This window comes from Salvelinus namaycush, chromosome 5, assembly GCF_016432855.1.
Source record: "Salvelinus namaycush isolate Seneca chromosome 5, SaNama_1.0, whole genome shotgun sequence".
In the NCBI taxonomy this organism is placed as follows: domain Eukaryota; kingdom Metazoa; phylum Chordata; class Actinopteri; order Salmoniformes; family Salmonidae; genus Salvelinus; species Salvelinus namaycush.
The window spans coordinates 52680649-52697432 of NC_052311.1; positions in this window are offsets into that span (position 1 = coordinate 52680649).

Consider the following 16784-nt stretch of genomic DNA (forward strand, 5'->3'; position numbering starts at 1 on the left):
GTTTAGTTTTCTTGTGATTTAATGTACAGTATGATTTTCTCTATGCCTAACAATAGTATTAGAGCTGCTCTAAATTACATCCTCAAATAGTATTCTCTGATCCATCTTTGTTCTGAACTATTGAAAAGCTTTCAGGCTAGATAAAGCCGCAAATATTGTTCAATTGTGTGTATATTACAAAAATGTAAGTGTGTATATATATATATAGTACTAGTCAAAAGTTTGGACACACCTACTCATTCCAGGGTTTTTATTTTTAATATTTTCTACATTGTAGAATAATAGTGAAGACATCAGAACTATGAAATAACACATTTGGAATCATGTAGTAACCAAAAAAGTGTTAAACTGCTCCCGAGTGGAGCAGCGGTCTAAGGCACTGCATCTCAGTGGAAGAGGTGTCACTACAGTCCCTGGTTTGATTCCAGGCTGTATCACATCTGGCTGTGATTGGGAGTCCCATAGGGCAGCGCACCGGTTTGCCTTTAAAATGTTATTTGTATGGAATTTCTTTCCTTAATGCGTTTGAGCCAATCAGTTGTGTTGTGATAAGGTAGGGATGGTATACAGAAGATAGACCTATTTGGTTAAAGACCATATTATGGCAAGAACAGCTCAAATAAGCAATGAGAAATGACAGTCCATCATTACTTTAAGACATGAAGGCCAGTCAATCCAGAAAATGTCAAGAACTTTTGAAGTGTCTTGAAGTGCAGTTGCAAAAACCTTCAAGAGCTATGATGAAACTGGCTCTCATGAGAACTGCCACAGGAAAGGAAAACAGAGTTACCTCTGCTGCAGCGGATAAGTTCATTAGAGTTAACTGCACCTCAGAAATGGCAGCCCAGAAAATAAGTGCTTCACAGAGTTCAAGTAACAGACACATCTCAACATCAACTGTTCAGAGGAGACTGCGTGAATCAGGCCTTCATGGTCAATTCCTGCAAAGAAACCACTACTAAAGGACACCGATAAGAAGAAGAGACTGGCTTGGGCGAAGAAACACGAGCAATGGGCATTAGACTGGTGGAAATCTGTCCTTTTGGTCTGATGAGTCCAAATTTGAGATTTTTGGTTCCAACCGCTGTGTCTTTGAGACGCATAGTAGGTGAGCGGATGATCTCTGCATGTGTGGTTCCCACCGTGAAGCATGGATGAGGTGGTGTGGGGGTGCTTTGCTGGTGTGATTTATTTAGAATTCAAGGCACACTTAACCAGCATGGCTCCCACCGCATTCTGCAGCGATACGCCATCCCATCTGGTTTGCGCTTAGTCCCACTCTCATTTGTTTTTCGACAGGACAATGACCCAACACACCTCCAGGCTGTGTAAGGGCTATTTGACCAAGGAGAGTGCTGCATTAGATGACCTGGCCTCCACAATCACCCGGCCACAACCCAATTAAGATGGTTTGGGATGAGTTGGACCGCAGAGTGAAGGAAAAGCAGCCAACAAGTGCTCACCGTATGTGGGAACTATGTATAGTCAGTATGAGATCATCATATCCTGCATAAGGTTAGGTAGCGGTGTCATCTTACAGTAAAGCTCTGATCTACATTGTACAGTAGTTGGAATAGCCCAGTGAGGTATACATTCCAAACCAATTAATCTGGTCCAGTTGCCATGGACCTTTTTATTCCACAGTCAGTATAAGTCTGTACATGACACCTTTATTTCAAGAACAATATATCAAAGTGGTATTTTCTTCCCTGGCGGTTGGGCACAAAATGTGTTGGGGTTGTTTTGCCTCTGTTTTTTTTGGTCTTTATACTATACGCCTCAGCTTGTTTATTTTCTGATTACTTACTATTCCATGAATTGGAATGTAGTTTCTGGTACATTGTGTAGTCAAGGACAAGTCTGCTGCAGGAAACAGTGTTTTTCTCAAATGTAAACAGGGAAAAGTCAAAGGTGGGGAAGCAAATAATCTTCATCTTTATCTCTACTCCTCTCCATCCTATTTCCTCCATGACCACAAGCCTTGTAGAGAGGAATGGTGTAAAAATCTGAGCCGTATGCATGCAGTGAGAAGAGGTCTTGCCAGGCCAGCTCAGATTAGACCACTGTGATCGTCACTATGTGAAACCCTAAACCCCATTATGTGGCTAATAGGATAAAGCTTCGCTACTGCTGGGCGGACAATGAGCAACAAAGGGTTCTCAATACAGCCATGCTTACTGCACACTGTTTAACCACAGAGGCCTGGGAATAACTCTATTAGTCTCTGTATGCATACTATGGAGGATAAAGTGCTCCTATCGATTGAAATGCACATTTGCCATTTTCTCTTGGGTGAAATATCATAGGCTATTATAAGCTGATGTACCTGCAGGGTAAGATTACTGATTCACATCGTCTGATGCATTACAGGTTGAAGGTTCATGTCAGTTTGTTGAGTGTTGAGCATCCCTGTAATTTGATTGTTGAATCCAAAGTAACTTCATTCTAAAGCGCTGAATTCCTTTAATTTGTGATACCATAAACAGAAGTGTATGTGCTACAAAATATGAATTTGACTAATTTTAGTAATATATGAGGTTAGATGTTTTGTTCTTAAACTAACTGCATCATACAGAGGTTTATTGTCAATGAGGGATATTTGAGTGATGTTGCACAGTAACGCCTGATCGGCTTCACTACAAGTCTACAAAACATTATGTACACATTGACACCATATGATACTTGCAGTATGTAGATTTAAACATTCTTGGCTCAGCAGATGAAGGTACATTTTCAGTAGGAACTGATTTAATGGTGGTGAGAAGAACCAGGGTGATTATGAGAAATCACAAAAGCTGCGTTTAGACAGGCAGCGCAATTCTGATATTTATTTTCCACTAATTGGTCTTTTGACCAATCAGATCAGCTCTGAAAAAGAGCTGATGTGAAAGATCTGATGTGATTGGTCAAAAGACCATTTAGTTGGGAAAAAATATCAGAATTGGGCTGCCTAATGAGTTAGCTACGAAAATCATAAGGGGGGGGGGGCTGAGGGGGGACTATGTCTATACCCTTTCAAAGAACCTGGAATGTTTTGTCTCTTTCTCTCTGACTCTGCATGTATATATCTCAGGACATTCCCAGTTGGACCAGACCCCTGATTATATATATTTTTTCATGTCCTCTAACCTTTCTATCTCCCAAGCAACTTTAATGGCCAGATTAGGAGAATGTATGATATGAGATGCTGATACAGCTGTAGTATAGTTTTAACGAGCCCATGGGGGACAGTTGATTGATGCTGTCCTGTATAATTGGCAAGCATGACCACCTTCACTCCCTTACCAGACTGTGTAAAACATTATATTTGGTGTTCAAGATGTGTAAAAAAGAATGTTTTAAATGGGGACTACATTGTATGGTGAGTTTAATAAAAGTTGTACTGTGGGTGGGGAGCATGGGAACATAAGCTTGATTATAGAGTAGGATGAGTGACCAGAAGATCAGATCATTTTTGATGGTTTAATGATGGTGAGAACCAGGGGTATTAGTATAGGAACAGTCACTGAGCTACTTACTAATGAGCTAGTTAAGAAAATAACAAAAACTGTGTGTGTAGGTAGGCTCTATGCCTCTTCCCTCAGATGGCTAAAAAACATGCATCTCATTCTCCTCCCAGATCCTTGTTTTGCATGTTGATATCTCCCTCATAATAGACCAGGCCACTCCCACTTGGACCGATCCCCAATTAGATCCCTTTATATGAACAGAAGACTACCTAATGAATAGCACGCTGCTACTAGCCTGTTGTTCTCTCTTAAGAGGGGTGCGTATTGTGTGTGTTATCGGGGCTGATGCCTGTTAATTGGCTGGTCTGTCCTGCTGTGAGCCGCACCGCATTCCAACAGCTTGGGTAATGGAGCCCCTTCCTTTACAACTCCATAGTGAGGACCGTTGGGGCAGAGGGTGACTGAATGTGTTTTTCTATTTAAACATTCGTTATTGTACCCAAGGTTGAGAACTTCTTTGAGGCTGGTGGAGTTGAGATGATTTGAGTTGGTGAATGGTCTTCATTGAACAGACCTTCAACTTGCTTGTAGCTACTATGACTGTGTTTTTAGTAAAGCTGCAGTACAATATGCTTCCCCTTCTCATCAAGAATCTAATTTTTTAGGGGAGAAAAAAAACACCAAAGAGGAACAACATGATGACAATACCTATGTTGTAATTTCATGTTAAATGTTCTTACTTCACTACCTGTATGGGTAACACTTTACTTGACACCCAGTGTCATAACGATGTCATAATATGGTCATAACACTGTCATGACCCATATTTACACCTGTTGTGACATATATTATGTTATTTTATGGCTGGTTTTGACACCTACAAGTGAGTGTGTCAAAACCCACATTTATTCAAATGAGTTTTTCCCTTGCTAAGAAGTTTCCTTTCGTTTAAAAGTTTGTTTCTTAAATGCTTTGTTGTTGTTGTGATGAATTCTTTACAGTGATGTTTTTTTCATCATATTTTAAATAGCTTGTAGAAAATACACTTTATGACACTGTCATGAAGCATTATGACCATCCTGTGTCACTTTACTTTGACCAAGAAAATAAACTTTATGACACTGTCAAGAAGCATTATTATTTTGCCGTACATGCCCTGATGTCAGTCATCAATCAAAAAGAGGGTGTCTTGTCCTGCTCCTGATATTTGCTCCTGCATTCATCCCAGTCATCAGCAACAGAGCATTGGGGTACGTGCATGTCTGACATCATTGTGTGCTCAATTACAAGGATAATTTAACATGGTCAATTTAACAAAAAAAATTACAACATAAACATACTGTTGAAACGTAGGTTAAGGTGTAATGGAATGTTTTGCCTTGTGTGGTAGGTTTTGTGGGTTTTTGCACTCTTATGTAGGTATTATAACCAGACAATAACGCAATATACAGTACTATGCAAAAGTTTTAGGCAGTTGTGAAAAAATGCTGTAAAGTAAGAATGCTTTCAAAAATAGAAATGTTAATAGTTTATATTTATCAATTAACAAAATGCAAAGTGAGTGAACAGGAGAAAAATCTACATCAAATCAATATTTGGTGTGACCACCCTTTGCCTTCAAAACAGCATAAATTCTTCTAGGTACACTTGCACACAGTTTTTGAAGGAACTCGGCAGGTAGGTTGGCCCAACATCTTGGAGAACTAATCACAGTTATTCTATGGATTTAGGCAGATGCTTCTCTCTCTTCATGTAATCCCAGACAGACTTGATGATGTTGAGATCAGGGCTCTGTGGGGTCCATACCATCACTTCCAGGACTCCTTATTCTTCTTTACGCTGAAGATAGTTCTTTATGACTTTCGCTGTATGTTTGGGGTCGTTGTCATGCTGCAGAATACATTTGGGGCCAATCAGATGCCTCCCTGATGGTATTGCATGATGGATAAGTATCTGCCTGTACTTCTCAGCATTGAGGAGACCATTAATTCTGACCAAATCCCCAACTCCATTTGCAGAAATACAACCCCAACTTGCAAGGAACCTCCCCCATGCTTCACTGTTGCCTGCCGACACTCATCCGTGTAACGCTCTCCAGCCCTTCGGAGAACAACTGCCTTCTGCTACAGACAAATATTTCAAATTTTGACTCATCAGTCCAGAGCACCTGCTGCCATTTTTCTGCACCACAGTTCCTGTGTTTTTGTGCATAGTTGAGTCGCTTGGCCTTGTTTCCATGTCGGAGGTATGGCTTTTTGGCCGCAAGTCTTCCATGAAGGCCACTTCTGACCAGACTTCTCTGGACAGTAGATGGGTGTACCAGGTTCCCACTGTTTTCTGCCAATTCTGAGCTGATGGTACTGCTGGACATCTCATGACTGCGAACAGAAGTAAGCATGATGTGTCTTTAATCTGCTGAAGTAAGTTTCCTTGGCCGACCACTGCGTCTACGGTCCTCAACGTTGTCCGTTTCTTTGTGCTTCTTTAAAAGAGCTTCGACAGCACATCTGGAAACCCCTGTCTGCCTTGACATTTCAGCCTGGGAGGGACCTTGCTGATGCAATATAACTACCTTGTGTCTTGTTGCTGTGCTCAGTCTTGCCATGGTGTATGACTTTTGACAGTAAACTGTATTCAGCAACCTCTCCTTGTTAGCTGAGTTTGGCTGTTCCTCACCCAGTTCTATTCCTCCTACACAGCTGTTTCTGTTTCAGTTAATGATTGTGTTTCAACCTACATATTGAATTGATGATCATTAGCACCTATTTGGTATACTTGTTTAATTATACACCTGACTATATGCCTACAAAACCTCTGACTTTGTGCAAGTGTACCTACATGAATTGATGCTGTTTTGAAGTAAAAGGGTGGTAACACCAAATATGGATTTGATTTAGATTGTTCTTCTGTTCACTCACTTTGCATTTAGTTAATTGATGAATATAATCTATTAACATATCCATTTTTGAAAGCAGTCTTACTTTACATAATTTTTTCACACCTGCCTAAAACTTTTGCGGTACTGTATGTCACAACAGGTCTAAAAATATATGTGTGGGGTGCCAGGATAATAACCTCTAACTCAATGTGATCAAGACAAAGGAGATGATCGTGGACTACATGAAAAAGAGGTCTGAACACGCCCCCATTCTCATCGACGGGGCTGTAGTGGAGCAGGTTGAGAGCTTCAAGTTCCTTGGTGTCCACATCACCAACGAACTATCATGGTCCAAACACACCAAGACAGTCATAAAGAGGGCACAACAACGCCTATTCCCCCTCAGGAGACTGAAAAGATTTGGCATGGGTCCTTAGATCCTCAAAAAGTTCTACAGCTGCACCATCAAGAGCATCCTGACTGGTTGCATCACGGCCTGGTATGGCAACTGCTCAGCCTCCGACCACAAGGCACAACAGAGGGTAGTGCGTATGGCCCAGTACATCACTAGGGCCAAGTTTCCTGCCATCCAGCCACCCTAGTCATAGACTGTTCTCTCTCTTACCGCACGGCAAGCGGTACCGGAGCACCAACTCTAGGTCCAAGAGGCTTCTTAACAGCTTCTACCCCAAGCCATAAAACTGCTGAACAATTCATCAAATGGCGACCTGGACTATTTATGTTGCATTTCTTTTCTTTTTTCTTTCTTTCTTTTTTACTTCAGTTTATTTTAGTAAATACTTTAACACTTATTTTTCTTAAAACTGCATTGTTGGTTAATGGCTTGTAAGTAAGCATTTCACTGTATGGTCTACACCTGTTGTATTTGGCGCATGTGACAAATAACATTTGATTTAATATGTCATGACAGTGTTATGACTATATTATAACAGGTTATGATGCTGGGTGTCAAGTTAAGTGTTAACATATAGGATATATATATATATTTATATATATATATACAGTGCATTTGGAAAGTATTCAGACACCTTCACTTTTCCACATTTTGTTATGTCACAGCATTATTCTAAAATTTATGAAGTTGTTTGATTTTCCTCATCAATCTACACATAATACACCATAATTACAAAGCAAAAACAGGTTTTTAGAAATGTTTGCTAATGTATTAAAAATAAAAAACTGATATCACATTTACATAAGTATTCAGAGCCTTTACTCATACTTTGTGGAAGCACCTTTGGCAGCGATTACAGCCTTGAGTCTCTTGGGTATGACACTACAAGCTGGGCACACCTGTATTTGGGGAGTTTCTCCCATTATTCTCTGCAGATCCACTCCTGCGTTGTCTTGGCTGTGTGCTTAGGGTCGTTGTCCTGTTGGAAGGTGAACCTTCACCTCAGTCTGAGATCCTGAGCGCTCTGGAGCAGGTTTTCATCAAGGATCTCTGTTCTGTCCTTTGTTCATCTTGCCCTCGATCCTGACTAGTCTCCCAGTCCCTGCCGCTGAAAAACATCCACACAGCAATATTCTGCCACCACCATGCTTCACTGTAGGGATGGTTCCAGGTTTCCTCCAGATGTAACGCTTGGTATTCAGGCCAAAGAGTTCAATCTTGGTTTCATCAGATCAGAGAATCTTGTTTCTCATGGTCTGAGAGTCCTTTCGGTGACTTCTGTCAAACTCCAGGCGGACTGTCATGTGCCTTTTACTGAGGAGTGGCTTCAGTCTGGCCACTCTACCATAAAGGCCTGATTGGTGGAGTGCTGGAGAGATGGTTGTCCTTCTGGAAGGTTCTCCCATCTCCACAGAGGAACTATAGAGCTCTGTCAGAGTGGCCATCGGGTTCTCCCTGACCAAGGCCCTTCTCCCCCGATTGCTCAGTTTGGCCGGGCGGCCTTCTCTATGAAGAGTCTTGGTGGTTCCAAACTTCTTCCATTGAAGAATGATGGAGGCCACTGTGTTCTTGGGGACCTTCAATGCTGCAGAAATGTGCTGGTACCATTCCCCAGGTCTATGCCTTGACACAATCCTGCCTCGGCGCTCTACCGACAATTCCTTCGACCTCAAAAACCTTGGTTTTTGCTCTGACATGCTCTGTCAACCATGGAACCTTATATAGACAGGTGTGTGCCTTTCCAAATCATGTATAATCAATTGAATTTACCACAGGTGGACTCCAATTAAGTTGTAGAAACATCTCAAGGATGATCCATGGAAACAGGCTGCACCTGAGCTCAATTTCGTATCTCATAGCAAGGGTCTGAATACTTATGTAAATAAGGTATTTCTGTTTTTTTTATTTTTAATACATTTGCATACATTTCTAAATCTGTTTTCGCTTTCTCATTATTGAGTATTGTGTGGAGATTGAGGAACATTTTTTATTTAATCAATTTTAGAAATAAGGCTGTAACGTAACAAAATGTGGAAAAGTCAAGGGGTCTAAATACTTTCTGAATGCACTGTATATATATATATATTTATTTTTTTACAGATGCTCACAATGTAATTTGGAAAGTGGTTACTGGAGTACTAGTAACATTGTCATTGCCAGCACCTCCACAACTGACAGCAATAACCACTATAACAGCATTAAAGTGTATGTATAGAGTTGTAGGTTGACAATATAATGATGATGACCTGCATATTAAGACAACATTTGGTTTTTGGAGCTTCTTTCTAGCAGGTCCCCTCAAGTGATGCTTTGGGGTGCAGAAGGGGCCACCCCTTTTGACTGGCCCCCATCCTGCCATTGGCTCGTTTACATGCCCCAGTCTCCGCTGGCCAGTTCTATTGTTGGTATCAGTGTCCATTCATTGACCGGGATGTCAGCGGGGACAACAATACCTTACGCATAACTAATAGCCCCAGAACCCCGCGAGGGCCCTTCTACAATAGCAAACAGGACATTCTCAAAGCAGCCTTGAACGCGTTCAGAAGCCAGCCGTTCGCTGGACAGTGGAACTTAATCTGCGGAAATGATTTTTTGAGATTTTGTTGGGATTTTTATTTAATACATTTTAAGGAGTGAAGCTCGCTATTAAAGCGTCGCTATAATAGTTAGACCTCAAACTAAAAGGGATTAATACTAAAACATGAACCAGACGAGGATTTTTCTGCTTTTTCTATTGGTGGTCATATCTTCAGGTACTGCTTTTCATATTTAAGCGCATGAGTGTTCGAGCTTTGAATAGGTAACGATAGTAAACGTCAAGTAAATGTGCTCCATGCGGAACCAACTGAATGGCTTGCTACTTGCATGTGACTTTGAAATGATTTTAGCATGCAGCCTCACTATCTCCTGTATTTGAGGTGAACGTGAAGACAAGTCTTTAGTGTGCACCTGCCTCTCTAGCCTATTGCAGTGCGTAAAAGCTATTTTTCCTTTCCTGTCGACTCCATCTCGTCTGTGTATGTCTTCCATAAAGTCATTGGTGTCGATTAGGGGACGTGTAGTTTGCAGCCTCTGGGATACCATGGGTGTAATTAGAGAAATCAATGGGGGCTATTAAGGCGCGCGTAAAGATGAATGGCCAAGTTGGAACCGTCAGGATATTTACAACTGTGTCTTTGGAGGGAAGCTTTTGACCTTCAACATACATGTCTATAGTGTTAATATTTTCATTATGCGTGGAAATCAGAATGAAGAGCCTTCAAAAAATAGAAAACATTGTTGTTATTGATTCGGGAAAGGTGAAATACAAGAGCATTAGATACTTTTTTAAAACGTTTTTTATTCCAATTTGTTTCATTAATTGTGTGTTATCAGCACAAAAGTTGACATGTTTGATCAGAGAGTTCAACGTGTGCTAGTATGATGCACCATTCAGCCGATGCGTAAAGATACTTGCCTTTTCTCTCTCCTTTTACGCACAAGTTTACTTCTCAATAAGACAATTTGGGGACAGGAACTCACGGTGCTTTATCATGTCAGGCTTCATGTTATTAAATTTAGTCAGCTCCCACATTATTTTCTCTGATTACACCACTTAATACCAATTAATGACAATGGCTATCCATCAAACAAACTTCACATAATCATCACAACAATAATCCAATACAACTTTTCAATACTAACCTTGAACATGCTAGTAAATTTGACTCATCCCCTGAACCTGACTATTGCCTCTCATGCATTTATTCCTTAATCAGGTATTGGCTGTTCAAGTCTCCATCTGATTCAAAACACTGTATCATCTTTAACCAAGATGTGCAGTTTGTAACTGTTTCCATAAGAACCATGTTTACACTTCTCATAAAATAGTGTCAAACTCAGGCAAGGAACATATCTGTAAATCCAATAACTATATAATGGGAAATGGCAATGTTTTGGCTACCACTTGTGTATTGAAATCTCAGGGATATTTGGTCAGGGATATTTAGTCAGATCAGACTCATCTACCCTTCATGGCCATGGTCAGACACAGGGCAGCCAGGTGGACTGAACATTGGGGTCAAACATTGATGGACGACCTCACACCTTAATTTACGTAAAGCAGACAGACCCTCTCTGTCTGCCTCCCACCCCACACCTCATTTGGGGGTATGATGGTGTGTGGGATTGGGTGTTCAGTAATCCCCCTGTAGCCGCCTTACTAGACATCCCCTAAAACCTAGACACACACACTAACATTCTCCCCCAGCCTGCACAGACAGTGTTCTCCTAATCTCAACCAGACACCCTTCTGACTGGGGGTGTTAATCCCAAAGATCTACAATGAGGTAGAATCAGGGCCAAGGCGCTACTCTGCCATGAGGCTCAAAAGCTTGGCCTTAGTTCCTTCAGACATATTTGCTCTCTGTGCCATAGCCTCATAGCCTTCCCTGGTGGCCTCAACCACTTCTTCACCACTTATGTGGCTGGACCCACCCTGGGTTCATATATAACTAATAAGACTGAAGTTGGCTCATAGAAACAGTGCTGCTGGCTGTTATTGCTGTGTGTATCAGGGATAAGAAAGTTCCCCACAGTTTAAAAACTGAGTTAATTACATGCATAGACCAAATATAAAATGCAGGTATTCAACCCTTTTTGACAGCAGTTATGAATGACATATAGTTTGTAGGTATGCGTTTCAATATGTATTACATTTTATAGGACTTTAAGCAAGACCCAAAGGCAACACTGGCCATTGATTTGATGCAATATTGCAGAGCAATGTTGCCAGTAATGGTTCCCGAAACTTTTTCCATTGCAAATGAAAATCGTTTTATTATCTGGGGAAATTTAATCGGCAGGGCCACCTAGTCAATAAGATTAATATTGCCAAAACAAATTGCCTGTGTATCATGGGCTTGGTGAAAGAACAATTTACACCACGAGTATCATACATTGAGAGTAAAATTCTCCCAAGGCCCTTTGAGGTGGGATGTACAGAGACTGAAAATAACATTGTGTTCACTATACAATGAAACCTTTTATAAGAGAAAGAGAAAGACACACTGAGGTTTATTAACCTCAAAGTGTGTAAAAGTGAATTCTGAGGACAGTATTGGAAAAACATGTCCATCTCTATCTACCAGTTTAATTGAAACAATACCGATGCCCCTTTTACTGAATAGAAACATGAAACAACCTTCGTTCTGGCATTGTTTTCGATTAAACATAAACTAGACTTCCTGTTATTAAAAGTGAAATCCATTCAATCAACTGCTGGTGGTCAATGAGACCTGATATTGACTTCTTGACAGAAGCCACTTTCACAAGCAGCAGTACAAGATGACATAGGCAATTTCTGTCCAACAATGTCAATACATTTTGGTCATCTCGATTCGGGGTTGCAATTACTTTGACAAAATGCGCTCCACTGCATCTCTCTAACATGTTTCTGAGGAACTCAGGCTGAGGCAAAGGGAAAGCGAAGTTGGTTAGTTTAGGATCTGTCTTATTTTGATTGTGCTGTTTTTACATGGCCACAGAGTGTTGAACGAAGTATAGGCCTATCCCACTTACAGCAAACTGGGGGTGAGAAAAATTGAGGAAAATTATTTTCGCTTTAATACAGACTCTGGCCAAAATAAATAAAACATATGCTTGCAGCATATTCTAAGTAGTTAGAACAAGTGTTAAAATACTGATGATTTCATCATCACTGTGTGTTGTCATTAGAATGTATTGTCATTAACTAGGCCATTAAGGGTTGTTGAATGATGAATACCAGATAACATATTTAGCTTATCTCCAAACGTTGCATAATGGATGCTTGGTCTGTTGCCAACATTGCCCACATTCCTACAATGCCACCCCTTGTAATTGGTCCTTAAATGCCCCCTACACTTGCTGAATGAACCCATGGGTGTGTAAGGAAGTGCTTGTAGGCGGAAGTGAATTAATTAGCGCATTGGGAAAAGGGTCTCGTGTTCACACACACACTAATGCCAAATTGGCTGGCAATTAATGAAGAAGTGGCTGTTTAAACAATAGGAGAGGAGCTATGCTGGGAGCAGATCTGCTGGTGCACCATCGCCAGCCATAAAGAAGAGCGTGCCACGCAGCTAGTCAAGGTTGGGGCTGGGAGAGGGGTAGAGAGGGGAGTTTAACTTCTATTAGTGGGACAATAGGCCCAGCCTTGCGACGTCAGTCCCCAAATCCACAGCCCCCTGCCCCAGCACCCCCAATCCTCAATCCCAGCTGGGCCTAGGAGTCAGACCCCAATACTTATACAGGCCTATCTACCCCCCTCCCCTCCATCCATTATGCCTGCCTGCATGGGCCTAATTCAGTAGACATCATCTGTGCCTATCCCTCTGCTATGATGAAGAGTGAAGGAGGCTAGTGAAGGAAAAGGTGAAAAGAGAGAGGGAGAGCTGCTGGCTATAGCAATATCCACTGGTAATAAAACATGTTTAAGCCTATACCAGAGGGTATGCCTGTGGTACAACTTGAGCTGATAATACAACTAAGCCTTTAGAATTCTATGCTTATTATAGCATGGTCATTGATCTTATCCATTTCACCTAATGGAGCTTATCAACACTGTAAACATTTAGGAAAGCACAATAAGTGAAGCGCACATAAAAGACGTTCATTTTCACTATGGCATCCGTCTATCTCCAAAGTCGGCCTCTCCCCTTCATGCAGGGGTTCCCAGGGTCAGGGAGAGGGGACAGTATGGGACAAGTCAATTAAGGATTCAGCGACAGACTTGCAACTGGGCTTGACTCACTAGCAGCACCCCCCCCCCCCCCCCCCCCCCCCCCCCACACACACACACAAAAAACATACAATCCCACACAGGGAAAAATATAGAGGACGCAACCAATGAAGGGATTTACTTGTTTGCCTTCTCTGCCTTGACCCTGAACCCCCTTTTCATTGTCCTGGGGGGCTTAGCGACCTTCACGCCACAGTCACAATGGAAACTGTGAAGTTCACTGCCAAGTCTGAGGCGACAATAAACAATGAAGGGACTGGGGTAGGGGGGTGCTTTGGTGACCGAATGCAAGCTGTCCTCCACCCCGGCCCCCTCAGTCCTCTCAGCCAACTCTCTCATGACCTTTTAGGGTCTGGGGTCACAGTCTGGGGCTGAGGGGTGGAGATTTGGGATTTTGGTGGGGTGGAGTGTGAGGGAAAGCTGGGTGATGGGGCCGGGGGTCCCTGTCCTCAGTGTTCTGGATAGCCCCCCTTCTGCTTATTATGAGCACCAGATGGGTGGTGAATTTATCCCTAAACTTAACACTTAATCACACTCCGCGGCACAGGGGTGAATGCAGGGCTGCAGTGGTAAAGATGGGCTTTGCATTTTGACTGTGGAATATGGCTGGGAATTTATAAGGCACAGCTGGGCTTGGCTGCTTTTATATGGCATACATACATGTAGATAATAAATAATATCATAATTCGCTTTATGCCTCTGATTTCAAGCACAAACGAATGATTAAGGTTTCCTAATTGAGCAACCCAAAAATAATGTGCTGATTACAGCACTCTCACCCCTCAAAGCCTCAGTCAACACAATTTGACATCAGTCTTAACTGTGCACTTAACTGCTTCCCTCATAGTCCCTTCTTACATTACACTCTCCCTCTATCCCCAGCATGGAAGTCCCCAGATATCTCTAATCCAATATGTCCCCACAGAAGATTTGACATGCAGCTAATCCTTAGTTACCGTGACCGACATCTCACTCTCTTTACATCCCCAGCATCCCAGGTATTCCATTATCCACTGCTACCCCTTACATCAGATGTTAAGCTTGACTGAGTGTCTCTGGGTAGCGCAAGCAGTCGTTCTGAACTACAAAGACCTGGGGCCCAAGCTTCCCAGCTGTGTCAGGCCTGTTCTAAGACTCCAGGCCAGAGTCACTTAAGCTTCGACCTGGTCCTGGGTCATAGTATTGAAATCCAGAATTTATATATTTTGCAGAGCAGATATGAAGGAGATTGTAAAATAAGTTTGAAGGGTTTAAGATTTCTTGTACTGTGTCTGCTTGTTTGGCATGCATCCATGTGTGCATTGATTGTGTAAATGATGGAGTTTTACCCTGAATGGCCCAAGCACTCATATAATATATAGTTGTTGGAAGGTGCAGGTGATTGAGAATAATTGTATGTCAGTGATTAAAAGGTGTATAACCAGAATGTAAATGTAATGATCAGGTATCTACTGGAGCGAGAAGATATCTTCATTTAGATTAAGATGCTTTAAGGATCTGTCCTGTGGATGCACAGCTATACTGTGAATAGACTGTAGTTTCTGGTTAGTTGTTATTTGTTACAGAGAAAGTCAATGGAGGTGGATTAATGGGAAAAGGGGGAGGGATTAAATGGAGTAAAGGGAGGCTAATTGGACAAACAAAAAAAACAACTGGAGGCAGTGGAGATTACACAGCATGTGTTGGAGCAGAGCCAGGAGTTGGAGTTTAGACTGGGTCTCCCAGAATGAGCTGATGTGGGTGAGGGGGCTATGGGAGAGGACTATGGCTAGGATGGGAAGACTATGGATGGATGGGGGGAAGGAGTTAGGAAAGAAAGAGCAGCTGTCTGGCGTGTTTTGGTGGGATGTTTGACGGTTGCAGAGGTTCGCTGTGGTCGGCCGTGTTGATGTTGGAGGGGGTTTGTTGTGTCTGGGTAGTGTGTATTGTTGTTCTTCAGAAGGGTCACAGGGTCAGGGGATCCAGACGTCACACGCTACAATTCCACAGCTCGCCATATTAACATAAGAGACTGAAAATTAACTGAACCTTTTCTTCCTCTCAGCATCTCTCCTTTTTTTTTTTATCTTGAACATCTGGGAAAGGTGGATTGGACTTTAGAATGGGTAAGGGGAAAGGGAGAGGGTTAAAAATCAGGGGGAACAGAAGGGGTATCGCCAAATGGTGCGTATAATGGGGCGACGGGCGTGTCGACGGAATCGGTGACGGGGTTCAGCGAAGTGTGAGCGATGGGGGTGGCATGGGAAAGTCACCTCCAAGTTCAAGTTAAAAAGGGGAGAGGGGGACAGGGGGGTGCAGTAGAGTGGCTGGCGAGAGGGGGGCAGATGTTCTCATCTGAGTGGGCGATGACTAAAGGGGACAGAGGGGGAAAGGGGGTGTGTGGGGGGGCTATCACTAGTCATCCACCCAGACTTCATTGAAGTCATCCAAACTTGACCCCTAACCCCTCTCCCCCCTTCTTCCCCACTTCTTGCATTGTTCAGGCCCTCTCTTGCTTCAATGGCTCCATGGCATTCGGCACTATTGTAAGGCAGTTTTGGGAATTAATTGTGTTTGCGTGTGGGAGAAGGAGGGGGGGCACTGTGAAAGGCAGAATAGGATGGGGGGTGGAGGTGACTAACAGAGCTATCAATCAGGCTGGAGGAAAGTCAAGTGCAAGTTCACCCTTCTGAAAACTACCCAAACAGACTCCTCTGAAGACATTATCTTTGCTCCCCTCCCTCTGCGCTGTTGTTTCTCACTTTTTCAGACCAATACCCCCTTCTCTCTCTCTCTCTCTCTCTCTCTCTCTCTCTCTCTCTCTCTCTCTCTCTCTCTCTCTCTCTCTCTCTCACTCTCACTCTCACTCTCACACACACACACTCATGCACACCCCCGTCTGGAGAATGAAGCTGTCACCAGTGCACACTGTGTGTGGGGCACACCACTGAGAGCGGCAGTCCCACTTTTCACAGGGTCTCATTGTGGGGAAAGAGTTAGGGCTTCAGGCTGTCTGCTCTTACTCAATGAAACTGGCCATTTATCAGTGTGTGATTCCCAGCCTGGTGCTATAAACCCAGCCAAGCAGTAATCCAGCGTCCTCTTTTTCCCCTCTTAATCTCTCATTAACAACCCTGTTATTCAGCGGTAATTAAGGTGTTATTAAGAACACAAGGGCCTGGATTATGTCCAACATCTAGTTGGGCAGAGATGCACAACTTGGTTTAGATAGAGCACTGGAAAAGTTTGGGTCTTTTTCCAGTTTTTGACTTAACCTTTACTTGATATTTCAATATAAAGGAG